This window comes from Pelodiscus sinensis, chromosome 8 (assembly GCF_049634645.1).
Source record: "Pelodiscus sinensis isolate JC-2024 chromosome 8, ASM4963464v1, whole genome shotgun sequence".
Lineage (NCBI taxonomy): Eukaryota > Metazoa > Chordata > Testudines > Trionychidae > Pelodiscus > Pelodiscus sinensis.
The window spans coordinates 34,133,215-34,149,447 of record NC_134718.1 but is presented as its reverse complement, the minus strand read 5'-3'; the positions used below and the strand labels follow the sequence as shown (position 1 = coordinate 34,149,447).

General features: G+C 39.6%; 1 long non-coding RNA gene across 1 annotated transcript in view; it reads right to left on the bottom strand.

Moving 5' to 3' along the window:
- The window catches only part of LOC142830499 (uncharacterized), a 120,635-nt gene extending 104,740 nt beyond the window's left edge, over positions 1–15,895 (bottom strand). The window contains exons 1-3 of the long non-coding RNA XR_012905794.1: positions 15,191–15,895; positions 5,613–5,721; positions 3,620–3,757 (exon numbers count right to left, since the gene is read on the bottom strand). This is a non-coding gene — a long non-coding RNA (uncharacterized LOC142830499). The remainder of the gene's footprint in view (positions 1–3,619; positions 3,758–5,612; positions 5,722–15,190) is intronic.
- Between the last annotated feature and the right edge of the window lie 338 nt (positions 15,896–16,233).

The window sequence follows — 16,233 nt, the reverse complement described above, 5'->3', positions numbered from 1 at the left end:
TACTATATTCATCTATGGATACATAAAGGAATTTGAACTCCAAAGTTAATGCTAATTTCTCAGGTACCAATTTCATTTAAAATCAAAAGAGTAGTGAAAAAGACTGCTTATGGGATTTTTTCCTGTGATCATTACTCAACTCAAGCCATTTATTAGTGCACCAATTTTGTGTACAATACTAGAAACCTATGCAGACATCACAAGGGGTATGTCTAGACTACTTGCTTCTGCCGACAGAGGCACGTAAAATAGGCTACTCGACATAGTTAATGAAGTGGGGATTTAAATATCCCTGGCTTCATTAAAATAAAAATGGCCACCATGCTGTGCCGGCTCAGCTGATCGTATGCACAGCGCACGAGTCAAGACATGGATCAGTCGACAAGGGAAGCCTTTGTCAACTGCTCCCTTATGCCTCGTGAAACGAGGTTTACAGGAGTGGTCGACAAAGATGTCCCTTGTCGACCGATCCGTGTCTTGACTCGTACGCTGTGCCGACAATCAGCTGAGCCGGCACAATGTGGCAGCCATTTTTATTTTAATGAAGTGGGGGATATTTAAGTCCCCCCTTCATTGACTATGTCGGGTAGACTATTTTACGTGCCTCTGTTGGCAGAGGCATGTAGTCTAGACATACCCCAGGTGTAGAAGTGCATTTAATACTTAAAATTCACTCTATACCTCAGATTCAAACACATCCAAACCTAAGTGACATTCACATCTGGGTCCAAACTTTAGGTCAAGTTTTATTCCTATAAAGGGACAGATCCAAACAACCCCAAACTTTGGGAGAAGTTCTGATCCATATTCAGATTTAGACTTTGCAGCTTTGACCTACCTCTTCCCTAAATATTTCAGTAGAACTACAGATATAAGAGGACATGAGAAAAGATATTTGCAGAAGGAGATTCCCATATCTCAGCTCTGTCCCAGGCCCATTTAGATTAGATTAGTTTTTGCAGGTAGCGTATTTGGAAAAGTAAAGCAAATAGCGATGATGAAAAGGAACAAACAGAAGCTAGGGGGATGCATTTAAACAAAGGTATTCAAAGCTTCCTTTAGTACTTTAGAATCATCCACAAATCATAAGAATTAACAACCTTAGGAATCTAAAGGCTCAATGGGACTAAACAGGCCTTCAACTCTTTTAAATGCCTGAGGGCACAATCCTGTGATAAGCAGTCTCAGCACAATGGAGTTACTGAAAAGTGAGAATATATGCAGTACTTCCCAAGAACTATTCAATACAAATATTGCAGGATTGGACCCCCTAACTGTGATCATCATCTATCCTGATTCTCTCGCTGCATGAAGAGGCCTCCGAGGATATGTCTGTGCTGCAGTTAGACACCCATCACTGCCCCAGGTCAGCTGACTTAGGCTCAAAAGGCTGTTTAATTATAGCATGGATGTTTGGGCTTGTACTGCAGCCTGAGCTCTGTGACTCTTCCCACAGCTTGGGTTGCAGTCTGAGCCCAAGTTCTTGCACTCTGCATGGTGAGAGTCCCAGAACATCAGCACTACATTTAAACAGCCCCATAGCCTGAGCCCCACAAGTATGTGCCAGCAAGCACAGGCTCCCTGCAGGTGTCTATGTGTCTAAATTACACCCCTCTGTCAGCAGAGGGATGTAAATGAAGCATGCTGAAAATGCAAATGAAGCAGCAATTTAAATATAGCTCAGTGGTTTGAGCATTGGCTTGCTAAACCCAGGGTTGTGAGTTTAATCCTTGAGGGGGCCACTTAGGAATCTGGGGCAAAATCTGTCAGGGATAGTACTTGGTCCTGCCATGAGGGCAGCAGACTAGACTCAATGACCTTGCAAGGTCCCTTCCAGCTCTATGAGATAGATACATATATCCTGTGCTTCATTTGCATAATTGTGTCATGGTGCTGTTTCAAACAAGCACCATTTTAAAACTGAAACTGCAGTTTAGACGCATTTTTTTCTGACAACAGGGAGATTTTTCGAAAGATCCTGTACTCATATTTAAATCCCTGCTTCATCTGCGCTTTCGAAGTGCTTCATTTACATCCCTCTGCCGACAGAGGGGTGTAGATTAGACATAGCCTATGCGGTGTAGGCATACCCAAAGTGAACATGAATTGCATTTACACCCATTTAAAGGCTCCTTCACACTACCAAAATGGAGTGAAACAGCCTTAGAGTAAATGGAAATCGGTCTATCATGTCTCAGGTCCAGGATATGAAATAGCTAGACCCTAGAGCTACAGGTGCAAGTTCTGGAATAAGCATCTTAGTTTCCATCTTTGCAGAGGAGATGGCTGGAGTTCTGTGCAGTGACTATGTGAGACCCCAGTCTGCAGAAGGCTCAGGACCCGATGGAGTAGGATGGGCCTGGGTTTCCCTACCTGGGTGATTGGCCCCCAAAGCCCCCCCCAACATATTGACTTGAGCTACCAAACAGTGCCACCCTGCATTAAAGGGCCACTCCCTATTGACTTGAGCTACCAAGCTGTGCTGTGCTGTGCTGTGCTGTGCTACCCTGTGTTAAAGGGCCATTCCCCTTGCTGGTCCATCAAAGCAGTCTTGTTTCCAGACAGGACTGAGTACTTGCTGCAGTGGCTTGTGAGAGGTTATGTGTAACCTCTGCTGCACACCCATTGGCCCTTTACATGATTTCCCTCTCACTGTCCTCTTCCTGCTTTGCCCATTCACCACACCCTTACCCCACTGTTCCTCCATATCCCACCACGGCCCCCGAGGGGTGCATTCTGCTAACTGTGCTGTGCAGAGAATCAGCCCCCAGTTGGCTCATTCAGCTCACCAACATCCTGGCTAACAGGATCCGTCTTTTTCCCACTGCTTCTAGCTGGGCTGGCACCCAGGGAAGCTTAAAACCCTCTGGCTCAGGGCACTGGCCAGGAGGAGCCAAACCCTGCATGTGCCAAAGCCCCACACAGCACTGGCAAAGGGAAGCTTCTCCAACTCTCAGCTAAGCTCTGAAGAGGTGGGGTGGAAGCCATTCAGCCTATTTGCAACCTAACCATGCAGGTCCCTAGGCAGGGGCACTTACCACCCTCTTCACATGCTACCCCCACCCTAAGTTTAGGCCCTAGAGAGTGTGGGGCTGCTCTGTCTCCTAGGCACCCTTCCCTGCTGAGCCACCTGTCTGGCTGGGTTCACTGAAGCCCATGAAGTCATGTTCCCTAGGGCCTGGTTCTTTATGCAGCCTTATGGGTTAACCCCTTCCTGCCCATGCCATAGCCAGGGGACAGGTGGCTGCCTCATTATATCAGTGGCAGCAGCAGCTTGGAGGTGTTAGCTGCCTATCTACACTGTTCAGGAAGGAAGGGACAAGCTGCTTCCTGCCATGGGGGGAGAGGAGGACAGGGGGGAAGAGATGACCTCGGGAAAAACCATGGGCCAGATCATCCCTATCCCCCCCCAATCTGCCCCCCCCCCCACACACACACAAACACCCTTCAGCTGAAAGTAGCAACCATCCTTTCCCTCCTGCACAGTGCTGAAAGACTGCTGCTTGACACCTTCTGGTGTGAGCCCTGACAGAAATCTTGGGAGGGGGTCCTGTGACCTTGCCTGCCTCCCTCCCCCACCCCACCCCTTATTGCCTTGAGAAAACATGATGCCAGATACCTGGAGAGGTGAGTCTGTTTTAGGGGCCCAGCTAGAAATGAAGGGTGGAAAGCACTGAGTAGGGAGGGTTGGGTCAGGTCCGTCAGTCAGTCACCCCCATCACCATGTCAGAAGTGTGTATCCTGTCCCCATGCAGACCTGTCAATAAAAAGACTCTTAGCAATACATTATTTTCTTTTTAACAGTGACTCGGCCAACTTGATGTTAATTTGAACATTTGTACAGCATAGTTCTGATTGATTGCCTTTTCACTCTGGTTGATTGCTGTTGAATGAGTAATTTTACCAGGTGTCCTGTATTCAGCATAAGGAAATATGGTCATCCTACAAAATAGACCACTTTTAGTAGAGAAGTTCTTTTTCCTGCCAGCCCTCCAGTCAGACTTTGATTACCTGCAGTGGAAGCCCCTTGCATGAGGGTTGTTTGTTTTTGGAGAAATAACTTTTCCTTCCATTTAAATGTGAAGGGGTGAATATTGTAAGTTTTTTAGATGTTCTATCATCATGCTAAGGAACACTTTTATAAGTCTATAAATCAATGCATATGTTGGGAGACTTGCTTTATAGTGTGTTACCAATCTTTTTGTCACCCAAGCAATGATACCAATGGCCCTACATTTTTCTTTCATGTGGGTTTTTCCCAAGAAGACTGTGGTTATAACCTAGAATTTTAACAAAATGAGAACCAGGTCACAATTTCCGCAGATAACACTAGCTGAGTTCACTAACTTTCCGTGGTTAAATCTAACGTATGAGTATTTGTTGGTCTTCAAGTTTCATTTTAAAACACTTTGCACTAGGCTCTCCAAGGTACCTTATATCTTCTAATTTATCAAAAATTCTGCTACATTAAAATCATAGGGTTATAGGAGACAGCACATTAAATGTTTCTTTATAGACTTCAGAAGGGTCTATTAGCACAAAACTGAATGAACTTGAGCTAAACCTAGGATCACATGGATACCATGTTATTTAATAAATCTTCTTTTAGATGCACTTTTGATTTTTAAAAAGTGCCAAACCCTAGAAGAATTTTCATTGTACATCTCCAAAGGAGGTCAATTTATTAAAATGTACTGTGTATACAGATTAAATAAGGACTTTTTGAAAATTCTCAAACTTGTATGCTCAGCTAAATAAACACTCTGACTCTGCACTTGAAGTAATTGCAGTAGTGTTTTAGATCCCCAGGTAGATGGATGTAATAGTCCTATAAATCCCAGATATTTGCCACCTTCAAAGACTATAAAATATTTATGAGAGAATATGGTTTGAGAGACATCTGGTGGTTATATATTCCTAAAGAAAGAAATCAACAGTGTAAGTATTAAACTTAAGTTCTACTTTTCAAACAAAAAGCATCCTATAAAATGAAAAAAAGTGATTAATTTATGTAGTGTCTGTATGAAGACTGAGGCAGATAATTTGCCACAAAAGGTGATGAGCAACATGGCAGCTTTGCTCCCATAATAAAAGAAAAACATCCTTCAAGAGACATAATTGCATATTTCTTTCAATAGTGTCTTAATATGTAGAGGGGTTATTTTTATATATAAACTGGATAAACTGAAATTTTTTTAAGTTCTTTCTTTAAATGTCTACCTTTGGTTTGGTTGTTAGATTGTGTTTTCTTCTCTTTAATGACTATGCACTTTATTTTTTTTTAAAGTTCATTAATATTCTTATATGCTAAATTTTACTTCTTTGCAAATTCAGAATAATTCAGAAACAGAAAAAAAGTTTAGAATACATATAGATGAAAATACAGGAAAAGAAAAATAGAAGCATTTGGGGCAAAATGAAAGATCCAAACAAACTTTCTTCCCTTAATTTATTTTAATGAACAACATGGTAATTTAGAAAGGAGCATTATTTAACTTTATGGCATTAAGCCTTTTTGAACTTAGTGACACATCCTTACAGATCTTCTATTAGCATATAAAATGTAGAATCATTAATTTGGAAATATAACACCAAGTTCTGCTGTCACTTACACTGACTTTAATCCAGAGAAACTCCACTGAAGCCAGTCACTTGGAATTGAAAACGGAGTAACAGAAGAATACGATCCATCTATGTACTTGAGATAATAAGGCTGTGATTCTGTTGGAGAAAGAAATACTATAATATAGATTTAAACATCTGTAAAACAAAGGGGGGAAATAGGAATTTATAGCTTCAGGGGATGCCTAAAATTGAGGCAGAATGACTGATACTTTTAATCCCCAACACCTAGATACTTAACGTGCTGTGCCTCCTATTTATTATATTAAGTCCTTCTCTCTCATTTGGCATATCCAGTCAATTCGTAATTTTCAAATATGTGAATTACTCCTGTTTTATTTATTCTAAACCAAATTGTTGTCACTGCAACACAGCTTAGCCCTTGACTCAGATTATTCACATGCTCTTCTTTTTCTGACTTTGTAAACAGTGCAGTAATTTTCTGTCAAGGAAGAAGTGGTGTCATCTATGTGACCGATAAAACATGAACTAGCTTTTGACAGGAGGAAGGCAGCAAAGGTATTCTACAGCCATATTGAAATCCCTCTTTTTGAAAGATGAAGAATATTAAGAGTAGGTTTCTTTTGTTTTCAATCTTTCATTTGCAATTTGAGAAACAACTTTGATACACTGAAGCCATTTCAGTTTGAAAATTGCCTATTGAATACTGCAACTAGCATCCCCTTTACTCTGAGGATATTTCATACTTTGAAACAAAATACTATGAAATACAAGAAACAGACTTTCATAATGGATGTGTTCACCCCATGTATTAGATTATGTATCCTTATAGTAGCAACATTATATTTGTCCCAGACATGCAAGACAGACAAGATGCAAGAGACATGGTTTAATTTGGCTGCAACTTTATTAGCTGGTCTGGGAAATATCCAGCAGAAAATTACACAGAGCAGGTCACTCTTCTTCCACACTAGTTTCCACCTATTTGAGGACTGCCCTCAGCCTCAGGACCCTCTATGTGGTAATGCCTGAAGTGGATACCTGTGCCATGGCATCACCAGCAATTTGGCTTGCCTCCTCTATCCCAAGTCAGGTTCCCAGATAATTATCAATTCCTTGCCTAACATTGGCCAAAATACAGCTACTTCCTAGTTAGAGGGGTATACCCCATCATATCTGAACAATTCAAGTATCCAGTATGATTATTTTTATAACGACAACAGGTACTCACTTTAGATGACAGACTATGTATCCTCATAAAAGCAATTCTGCAGTTCTGGCTGAAAAGGCTCGTTCACTTTTGTCAGGGCTATTCTCCACTCTGGCACTCCCAAGTGAGAAGGTGGGAACCCGCAAAAGACTTTAAATAACTTTCCTCTATAGGCTCTGCCCAGAGTCTCAGATTCACTGCCCCTGGGAGATAGGCTGCCACCATCAAGTGAATTAAAGATAACCCAGAAAACCAGGAAGAGATACTTGAACTTCTTCCCAAGGGGTACTGCAAGGTTTTTTGACACAAGAGCACTTGAAAAAAGAAACAAAACAAAAAAAAAACAGAAAACCGTCTCTGATAGCTGACCTCTCAGGCTAGGCAGGCACACACAGAGAACTGTTTCTTTTCAGGACACAAGAATCAAATCATTGCCTGAAAAAAAGGTGATTTTATGGACAAAACAGAAAAATATACTTGATAAAGCATACTTAGGCTATGTCTAGACTGCAAGCCTCTTTCGAAAGAGGCTCTTTCGAAAGATACTTTCGAAAGAGCCTCTTTCGAAAGAGAGCGTCTAGACTGCACGCGGAACTTTCGAAAGAGCAAGCCGCTTTTTCGAAAGAAAGCACCCAGTGAGTCTGGATGCTCTCTTTCGAAGAAGCCCTATTTACATTCAAGAACGCCTTCTTTCGAAAGAAGAACTTTTGAAAGAAGGTGTTCTTCCTCGTGAAATGAGGTTTACCGCCGTCGAAAGAAAAGCCTCATTCTTTCGATTTAATTTCGAAAGAACGCGGCTGCAGTCTAGACGCAGGTGAAGTTTTTTTGGAAAAAGGCTACTTTTCCCGAAAAAACCCTGAGTCTGGACACAGCCTTAGTTGCCAGGTATTACAGAGCAACTGAGAAAAGAATAGCTTAAAACACAGAGAAAAAATGGCATCTCTGGCACAGCTTAGGTATAATGAGTGGGGGAGGGGAGGCACTTTGATTTTACACAGAGAAATTTAACCAAACACAAAACAAGGAAAATTACCTGATCGTGACTAAACATACATTCCTCTCTTTACTCATGATCTGTACTGATCCGTAGTTCAAGGCCCAATCCATTTCCATGCCCAATAGTCCTTGTAAGCATGGTAATTCTGTCTGATTACTTCGTCTTGTTTCCTCCAGCTTTTAACTTAGAACTCACACCATGGAACAGCAGCCAGGTATCTATATTCAATTTACATTTCAACAGTCTTTCCCATTGGGTTTCCTGACTTTCTGCCAACACTCCTTAGCTACCTGAATTTAACCATTTAGTCACCAGGTGCTGGCCACCACTCCTCCTATCCATCACAACTTTATAAACCTGAACTCACAAATTTTCCAAAAAGTCATCCTCCAAAGTGATATTTGTTTTCAATCAAGAGGTGATTGAAAACATCCATTGAATCATTGTTTGAGCTAGCTATGCATGAAAACACAGGAATTTTCATACATTAAGAAAAGATTTTTCACAAATTTTTGCACTCCAATCATTCAGTCTTAAAACTTCAAACTTAGCATGTAATTACAGGAAAAAAGCTACACTAATATAACATTATGATTGAGGTTATACGTGCACACAATTCAGGCAACTTAAAAGTATAGTTGACACAAATTCCCAAAATAAAGAGTTTAGCTAAATAATGGCAGCCATCACTGAAATATGTAAGGATCTCCTGAGAGATACTCAAAAAACACAATTTACCAGTACTGTAGTCTAATTCTCCCCCATGGAAGTTAAGGCATCTTTTCAAGAATCCCAAATCTGCCATTTCCTCCATTCTGACTTGTATCCTCTTGGTCTGCATTCTTTAGTGTTTGTTTCTATGTAGGAGAAAATATCTTCAGGCCACCACAGTGGAATTCCTGGTGCCCCTGGATGGCCAAGGAACATGTTGTAGCAAATCGTGGGGCCAGTAATATCTGTCATTGTTGCTACTCCATTTTGTCCTGAAAGCCTCTCATGATTGGAGGCTGTAATGGTGAAAGAGCAGAGCAAGAGTAACTGCTCAAGTTAGAGCTCTAGGCACTCCCATGACTGAGGATAGTGGAAAGGCTAAGATTGGGTGGACATGTCTCTGAAGTGCTTGTAAATCATTGAAAATGTGTACGTTCAGGTTTAAAGAATGAAAGAGCCATTTCACCCAGAACTGCTGGAGAGTATTACAACATACATTAATTCAGTTCCAATGACATCTGCTGTCTTACATCCCTGGAAAAGGAAGAATACATTGCGGGTCCTCTTCCCACCCTCTTTCAAGAATCTCTTCTGTATTGAACCAACTTGCCCAGCACTATTCCTTCTAAAACCATGCTCCATTAGCTTCTACCTTTGCTTACCAAAAGGGTGCTAGCTCAGGACAGAAGTTAATGCTGCTCTGGATAGTATTCATATTATATATATCATATGTCTGAGAGTTATTTCCATTAGGTTCAGTGGGAATCAAGCTACAATGTATAGCTGCTTCCATTACTATGAGTGCCCTCGACTTCAGAGCTGCAACCCCATGAAATTGTGCAAGCAAGTATTTGGTGGAAGGAAAGACTATCATAGTGTTCCTCTCTGTCCATCTCTCCCTCCCCACATGCCTGAGATCCAAAGTCTTTTGCCTCCAAAAACCTCCCTGAGCCTAACGATAGAGCTGCCTGTCTCCCTTCCTACTGGCACTGTAGGAAAATACGAACTAGCCCTTAAGACAGAAAATAGACATTTCAGTATAGCTAATTTAACCATGGAGCACAGAGTTCATCATTCAGAAATGTGCTTATATTTAAGTGTTCTAGCTGTTTCCTGGAGGGAGATTGAAAAACACCTGTCTGTGGTGATGGATCTCTGCAGACAGCTGTTAGCGCAGAACCAGCATCAGAGCTATCTCCCAGCCAGACACCCGCATCACAGCTAACAATTCAATGCCTGCGTATGCAGGAGAGAGTTAAGACTCTTGACTCAGCTTTTGTTGAAAACCTGCATGTTGCTGAGAGATCACATTCATATTTACTTTGTACATTTACTTCTGCTCTTTAAAGAATTATGCTACAAAATGAACAGTTCCTTAAAACTAGGGTACTTCATATTTATCAAAGATACTGGCATTTGTCATTTGAAAAGTAAACTACTTTCCATACACTGAGTAATTGTATGTGCTCCTAGTTACATAAAAACTTACTAAATTAATTTCTACTTATGTTCCAAGCAGTAATACTATTGGCTTTTTATGTTAACATTCAAGTGCACCTCACCTAAATCATTAGTTAAATTATCATTTGTCAAGTAAATCCTTGCCTCCATTTCCAGAGATAATCCACAGTTAATAACAGTGTTGTACAATATTTCAGCCTACTGGGAAAATCTTAAGAACTTTAGATGGACTGTATTAAAATTTATTACCAGATCATCTGTATCAAGGCATCTGAATCTCATTTGCAGAAGGCCAGAAGTTATTTCAGTATCTGAGCTGATTTTTTGTGCTTCATTATCTTGTAATTCATGTTTCCGAAGATTTGGAATTGTAGTCAAAAGGCATTTCTTTAGGGAATAGCTATTATTTGCATGGGCTGAATAACAATCCAAAGTAGTGATAGGATTATAAAAGAAATAATATTTTATACCATATAAAGTTAGGATTATTTTCTGAGGCTCTATGCAAATTAGTGATCCTCCTGAATGTGTAAACCAAAGCATGCTGCATTCTGGGTTCATGTGTTCTGGCCATCTTGGGAATAAGCAAGCAGCCTAGTTCAGGTAATGCTGAAGAGAAAAAATATAACTTCCTTTCAGAAATAGGGAACTACCAATACCAGACAGCCACAAGCCATGGCTGTTAATAACCAATGATAATACCCATACTCAAGCACCAACAGGAAGTTCTAATTATAAATGGAAGGGCTAATATGACCCTGTCATGATGATAGGATGAACTGCACCTCAGCCTTCTTTCTGGTCTCTCTGGGTATGTCTACACAGCAAAGAAAATCCTGCAGCTGGCCCACACCAGCTGGCTCAGGCTACAGGGCTGTTTCATTGCTGTGTAGACTTCAGGCTCTGACTGGAGTTCAGGCTCTAAGACTCTGCAAAGCCGGAGGGTCTCTGCACAGCAATGAAACTGTCCCCCGAGCCCAAGTTAGCTAGCGCAGGCTAGTTTCTGTGTAGACATACCCTCTGAGTGCACCCATCTGCAGCATTCAGCCTCTGGTCCTTGCCTATCTCATGATTCCTCCATTTACACTAGAACTCAGGTACATTATCCTAGGTATAACAAATGCTAATTATCCAAAAATTTCAGCTAGGTTTTGGGTGCCTGTGGATTTCTCCCTTCAGGATCTGTGAGCAGAGATACTGGCGCTAACAACCTCCTTAAAAGAAAAGTCATCTTATGTGACAGTTGGAAGAACACATGAGATAAATATGGATTTTAAAACAAATTGATTATCTGTTTATTAAGGCCAGGTGTACACTACAGGTGATAAAGTAGCATAGCAACAGTGCCATAGTTATGCTGTTGTCAACCCATAGTATAGATTCAGACTACTATGGAAGGGATTTTTTTCCATCTCTATAGGAATTCCACCTCTCTAAACAATGTTTGCTAAATCAACAAACATTCTTCCATTTTCCTAGCTGTGACTACATCAAGGGATGAGTGCAGCATAGTGCTGGCATTCAGGAGTGTGTATTTTCCATGCCCATGAACACTGTAACAATTGTGACGTAATTTTTAAATATAGACCAGGTCTTAGTCTTCTCTAACCTTATGATACAGGAATGGAAAAGAAATATCTACTTCTATATATGGTACAAATAACAACATGCAAGTGACAGATTCAGATATAATATCATTAGAAAACATGCCTAAGTTTGTTTAGGGCCCTATAGTTGTTTGAACCCAGGACTCAATGACATCTTCAGTGTCACAAACTCCTTTTAGTAATTGCTTTTGATGCTTTAGGTCTGGAAAGAAATCATTACAGTACAGTCTTAAGAAAGGCACCTGGGTATTTATCTATGCCCTGGAGAGACATCAGATGGATGAATTCTAAATAACAGCACTATAATTTGTAATGAGGCATGAGGCAGTGGATAAAAAAATTGAGATAGATGTGGGAACACCACAACAAAGATGTGGTGAATCTAACTCTCATTTTCTTTAAGAGGGGGGAGGTGCAATCACCTGTCAGCTCTGTGGCTCACACCTTTTTGCTGTACACAATCATTTCTTGTACTAAGGGTAATTTTGATCCACAGGAGGCAACTTCGGTATGCTTCATTTGCCTCCCTAGTCCGAACGAGGGGGCAAGTGTAGACATACCCAAATACTGTCTTTTAACCTGGGTTAGAGACATTATATGTGAAATTAATACATGCAGAAACTCACAAGCATTTCATCAAGTCTAAACACTAACCACATATTTAGGACTCTAATACCTATTTTAACAATGCTAACACTCATGAGTCAAACTGGTTTTCAGATATGCATTTGTCAATATTCAATGAGAGCTATAGGTCTTGGCATGAGCTGGCACCTGGCCAGCCAGTATCATACCCATCTCACTATGAAACAAGCAAACAAGTGCAGACAGCTGAAGTCTTATAAGATCACCAAGATGGCCTTCTTTTCTAGCTCTCCAGATGCTTCTCTTTCACAAGCTGGTTCAGAACTGAAAGATTTCATAGTTGTCATATCTACCTTGACCAGATAGCAAAACTTCATTTCCTGCTGACAGGTACTAGCTGAGAGCCAGAGCCTATTACTGATTTTCACTGCATAGTTTTAAAAGTTTTATCAGTATACAAAGTTATCAAAGTTGGCATGACACTTCATAAAATCCTGCAGTGTTTGCATTATACATGGGCTATTGAGAATCATTCCTTCTTGCTTATTGAAAAATTTGATGCACCATCTCCTGGAGAGAATCCTGCTTCTTTTAATTATTTCTGACTGAATAATTCCTTTTAGCGAATGATTTCTATGCTGATTATATTGCAAGGATTAAAATTAAGTCAAGCTATACTTTTGAACATGAATCTAAAACAATTAGAAGGCAAACTCACAAGTATCACACTACTGTAGAGGATTTAGAACAATATCATATGCTCCATTACTCAAAAAAAGTTTGTGGACTCCAAGGCAGCCGTCTAGACAGCGGCGCTACTTCCGGATACCAGAAGTATCCCAAAATAGCTATTCTGTGCCTTTAAACATGCCCGTTATTTTGAAATATATTTTTAAAAAACGGGTGCACTATTCTGGCGTCCCTGTAGCCCTCATTCCACGAGGGTCAAGGGACTTGTCAGAACAGAGCTTTATTTCAAAATTACCTTGAAATAAGCTGTGCAATTTGCATAGCGCAAATTGCATAGTTTATTTCAAGGTAAGGGTGCAGTGTAGACACCCTGAGATAACAAGGAAGGTATTTGGCAAAGATTTTCCTACATGTGTGACCATACTGAAAAAGCACTGTGAACAATGATCACCTAAAAACTTTAAACCATGTCAGACTCATCTAGCTTTGAAGTCTCATTACAAACTCAAAACTGACATCAGTAGAGCCCTGTAAATTTTTGGATAACTGCTTTATATCTGTGGGTACCTGCATCTGCAGATGTGGATGCAGATGTGAATATCCACAGTTCATTTTTGCAAATATAGATGTGGATACAAGTTTTCTATTTAGAACCTTGCAAATCTGCGGATATCCATTTTATATTCATGGGTATCTGCACCCGCGGATGTGGACATCTGTAGCTCATTTTTGCAGATACAAAATTTTGTATCCACAAAGGGCTCTATAGATTAGGTTTATAAAAATGCTTACTAATAATCAGAAAAGCTTTGAGTGAACTCAGGCTCTGTTTTAAGCAATGAAATGTAATACGGATATGGCACTATATTAATTATAGGCTAAAAGTTGGTGTCTTTATTCAGTTTTTATTCAGTCCTTACATAGATAGGCTAATATTGTTAATAGTGAGAATTCCCCTTGAATGGACAATGGGCAAACAATAATGCCTTGATCTAGAGTCCATTGAAGTCAATGGAAAGAGATGGACTTTCAATTATCTTTGGATCAAACTTTAAGGAAGAATCACAGAGTTTAATCCTATATGATTAATTGTTAAATTAGTGAGTAATGTACATAGAAGAATTATTTTGTATATATAGACAGCATATAACACTTCCTAGAATATATACCTTCATTAAAGCTGGGCATTTTTCTTATATTTTCTTCTCCTTTCCCATCAATAGTGAAAGGTGAATCTAAAAGTTTAGATATTGTATTCAGATATGCACCAAAGCTTATTCAAAACTTAAATAAAATTCCTGAATCTCTTGGATCTACAAAACAGAAAGGAAAACCTCAGAAGTATTCTCTCATTGGATTTCTAGTGCTTCTAGAGAGGCTGGAAGAGAAAAACTTCTGTTGTTTACTTTTGGCACTTCTGCATCTGTTTGGAAATTGAAGCCAGGTATCAAAGTGAGTCCTCAATTACATTTGTACAAGGTCAACTGGTGTTAGTGCAAAATTTGGCACCAGAAATGGGGAGGTGCCTAAAAAGAAAAAGTATGCAAACTTATCCTCTTAAAATTTTGGCTCAGATTTGTTTTCATATGGAGTTCCTAATGGTTGGTGGTCTCATTTGACTACATTGCTATCCATTAATTTCCTTTATTTTTTTAAGTCAGTTAGTTAAACTTCATCCATCAGCACTTAGTGTTCTTCTGAGTCTTACGTTAGAACACTAGATTAGCACAGGCAAAAACATAACAGCCCTTGACATTCATGTAATGATAAAATTAATCTTATTAATACTCGGTTTTCACTACTGCTATTCATTTATCAAATTTATTTCTATTTGTGTTTTAATGCTTTGCTTTTGTTGTTACTGTTGTTATAGTTTACTCTCCACTATATTTCCATTAACTTCTTGTAGTCTGGAGGGTTTTAAAAAGAAATTATAGAAAAATGACAGCAAACTATTTTTGCAAATTTAACACACAGAACAGAGGAAATCACAAAGTTATTCTTCCTCGTGTATCATTTCTGCTTTGTGGTGTATGAATTTAGATATTGATGTCAATGAGGATGCATGTCTATAATTTTTAAATGAGGTAAAAATACAAAAGTTAGGTATATGATCAGTGTTATCTTTTCACGCTGTTATTCATTTTCGCCACTCTATCACAAGACATGTTACACACAAAGTAGAAAGAGGAAAGGACAAATACATCTTTAATAATTGTTTTGCTATGGTTTGTGAACACAGGGAAAATGAGATAAGAACATGGTGCCCATACTTTCCACCCTTCAGCAGGGAGCCATGTTATTCATATTCCCACATACCACCTCTTTGGACTTTCAGACTCTCACCTGAATTTGTCTGAAACAGCCCTTTTCAAACACTTTTTCTCCTAAGCCACATCTAACGAAGATCATAAGTGGACGATTAGGCTCATCAGTACTTCCTTCTGGAGCTTGAGAGAATCTTGTCTCTTTCGGATTCCTCTGCACAAAATTCACAGTAGGTTTCTTAAAAGTAATAATTAAAAACAGAGATTACCTGAACATTTTTTTAAAATCCAGGTTCATTCCCCTTTGTTTATTGCAAAAAAGAAAAAGACAAATTTACCTCTCCTATGAGGATCTTTCTGACCATACCTGTTAGCCTGACAGCTTCTCCATGCTCTCAAGTGGAGATGATTGAAACTTGGAATTTGTTTTATGGGAAATGGACATTTAAGAGTTGATTTTCATTCCAGATTAGAACAAAACTAAATATCTTTGAAATTTCCTGTAAAAATGGAAATTCTGGAAAAAAGTTTCAAAAACAGTTTTTTGTTACAGATTTTTAAATTTTACTACACTCCTCCCCCGGCTGTGCCCACTGCAGCTACAGAGGCCATGAACAGGTTCTCACCTGGCCCTAAGCTCCTGCAGTGACAGAGGGATGGAGTTGTCATCTCACCTCAGGACAGCCTGCATACTGAACCACTAATTGCCAGCCCCATTCCAGAACAATGATTTAAATGAAGAAAAAGAAAACTTATTTGAGTTAAGGAGCCAAGCAATGCCAGGTAAATCTTCTAGTAATATTATATAGAATCAGTGCTTTTTTTGTTTAAAAAAAAGAAGAAGAAGAAGGTGCCGGTACCCCAGGGGAAAAGTTGTTGAGCTCTGACTGGAGGTGCCGGTACTGCATCTGGAGGTGCTGGTACTGCATACTGGGCAGTACCATCACAAAAAAAGCACTGTATAGAATACTATAATTATGTGTTACTATTATTAACATGAAATGACATTATAATAGTGAGCATTTTTTTTTAATTTTTAAAATCATTAATCGTAGATGCGACTTAGCACTAAATCTTCTAATCTGTTTACGTTGTGTCAAAATCATGAAACACTTAGACCTA